Source organism: Acomys minous, assembly GCF_964271855.1.
Source record: "Acomys minous genome assembly, chromosome: 11".
Classification (NCBI taxonomy): Eukaryota; Metazoa; Chordata; class Mammalia; order Rodentia; family Muridae; genus Acomys; species Acomys minous.
Window position 1 is genome coordinate 109,652,245 of NC_140492.1, and position 2,604 is coordinate 109,654,848.

Consider the following 2,604-nt stretch of genomic DNA (forward strand, 5'->3'; position numbering starts at 1 on the left):
GTTTACACTGCTGCTCCGGAAGTGTTGAGAATCCAAAGAGAAGTAGTTTGAGCTGGACTAGGAAACACTTGTTCTTTAGAGGGGAAAAAAAATAATTTTTTTTTCTGAAATAGCATCTCCTGCAGCCTAGGCTGTCCCCCAACTCTCTAGGATGACCCGTAGTCCCCAAATTACCTGTCTGTACTTCCCAAGAGCTGGTGTGCACCACTCCTAGACAATTCTGTACTGGGTAACCACAGCAGTGGTCGTCCTCTGATCTCCACAAATGTGTCACGGGACACAAACACACACTCACACACATTCATATCATGCACACAGGCACATGATAATAATAGTAATAATAAGTTTGTGTAAAGAACCCAGTCAATCTCATGTTGTGTGTGGGTAAAGTAGAGAACTGACGTTTGTAGCCAGCAGGTATTTGGTACACAGGACTACCTTAAGTACCAGAGGCAATGTGTACACAATTAGAAATCTCATGTCCAGAAATTATATGGAGGCTGGAGAGATGGCCCAGAGGTTAAGAGCACTGGCTGCTCTTCCAGAGGTCTTGAGTTCAATTCCCAGCAACCACATGGTGGCTCACAACCGTCTATAATGAGATCTTCTGGCGTTCAGATGTACATACAGGCAGAACACTGTACAAGGTAAATAAATAAATCTTTTTAAAAAAGAAGTTATATGGAAAATGGTCAAGGTTAACTGAGTTTATCAAAGGCAATGGTGTGGAATAAGATTGGAAAGACAGATTGTATCAGAGAAAAACCTGCTCTACTAAAATCAGTGTTTTGTTGTAAAGAATGAAAATCCTAGCGGAAGTTCCCTGCTCTGGCGCCAACTGCTCTGCTGTGTGGAGCTACATACAGTCTACCTCTCAACAGCGGGGCAGGAGCGAAAGCGCCACAGCTGGGGAGCTGCAGTACCTGGGGCAGGTGGAGCACACCATGTGCTGTGACATTTTGTTTGTTTGTTTTGTCTTTCGAGACAGGGTTTCTCTGTGTAGCCTTGGCTGTCCTGGACTCACTTTGTAAACCAGGCTGGCCTGGAACTCACAGTGATCCACCTGCCTCTGCCTCCCGAATGCTGGGATTAAGGGTGCCGTGGCTTTAAGGAGGGTCGCACAGGCACTCTGTGGGTGTTCAGCATGCAGGCGAGGTACAGCCTGAGAGATGACTTTTCTCTGCTCACAAGCAAACTTGAGTGTTCTTGAAGGGTGTTTTGGAGGAGTTGCTGTGGTTTATCAAGGGATCCACAAATGCTAAAGAACTGTCCTTCAAGGGAGTAAGAATCTGGGGTGCCAATAGGTCCTGAGACATTTCGGACAGCCTGGGATTCTCTGCCCGACAGGAAGGGGCCCCGGGCCCTGGTTATGGTGTCCAGTGGAGGCATTTTGGAGCAGGTTATAAAGATATGAATTCAGTTTCCTCAGGCCAAGGAGTAGACCAGCTGCAAAAAGTGACTGACACCATTAAAACCAGCCCCGATGACAGAAGAATCATCATGTGTGCCATCCCCTGATGGCGCTGCCTCCTTGCTGTGCCCTTTGTCAACTCTATGTGGTGAGGGGGGAGCTGTCTTGCCAGCTGTACCAGAGGGCAGGAGACATGGGTGTGGGCATGCCCTCATCATCGCCAGCTCTGCCCTGCTCACCTACACGATCACACCCATCACGGGCCTGCAGCCAGGTGATTTTGTCCATACTTTGGGGGATGTACACAAATCCTTTGAAAAGTTGAGACAACTGATGATTTCAAAGTTGAAGACCTTCAGATTGAATGCTATAATCCACACCCAACAATTAAAATGGAAATGGCTGTTTAGAGCTCTTTCAATGATGCTATAAATCTGACTAGCTTTTAGGATAAAATAAAGTTTTTTCTTGCTGGGCGTGGTGGCGCATGGCTTTAATCCCAGCATTTGGGAGGCAGAGGCAGGAGGATCGCTGTGAGTTCGAGGCCAGCCTGGTTTACAAAGCGAGTCCAGGACAGCCAAGGCTACACAGAGAGACCCTGTCTCAAAAAACCAAACCAAAACAAAACAAAAAAACAAAAGAAAAAATTTTTTTCCTAAAGGAAAATGAAATAAAAAAAAAAAAAAGAAAAGAATGAAAATCCCAACTGTTGGATTTTACTAATGAAAACTTGGGAGCCAGATGCTGAGGTGAAAGCCTGCTAGCTCAGAGCGGCAGAGAAAACACCCCAGCTGACCTTCTTACTCAGCTCATGTCTCAGAGGAAAAAGCCCAAAAAGCTCAGGAGCTCAGCTGACTGCCCAGGAGGAAAGGCCAAAATCATCCAATGCCAAAAGCTCAAAGCTTAAAAGGCCCTTTCGTCTTCCCCACTCTGTCTTAAATACTCTTTAACTCAAAGTCCCTGCTACTCTTTAATCCCAGTCAGCTGGTTTCTGGCTCCCCTTCTAGACCTAGGGTTAACTTTATTAAACCCTGTGTACAGAAAGCTCTTGGGTTAAAGGTGTGTGTTAGGGCTGGCTGAACCACACCTTAATCACCTGTTCACATTAAACCGAAAATTTTTGGACTACAAGTGTTAGGGCTCAACCTTACCAAACAAGAGACAGGTTTTTACAGTTTACAATCTCAGTGTTC

At 45.9% G+C, this 2,604-nt stretch overlaps 1 pseudogene across 1 annotated transcript; it reads left to right on the forward strand.

The window, feature by feature from the left end:
* Positions 1 to 800: 800 nt before the first annotated feature.
* On the forward strand, positions 801 to 1,928 carry LOC311608094 (thymidylate synthase-like; annotated as a pseudogene). The gene is made up of 2 exons: positions 801 to 951; positions 1,095 to 1,928. The product of its transcript is annotated as a thymidylate synthase-like (transcript).
* The last annotated feature ends 676 nt before the right edge of the window (positions 1,929 to 2,604 follow it).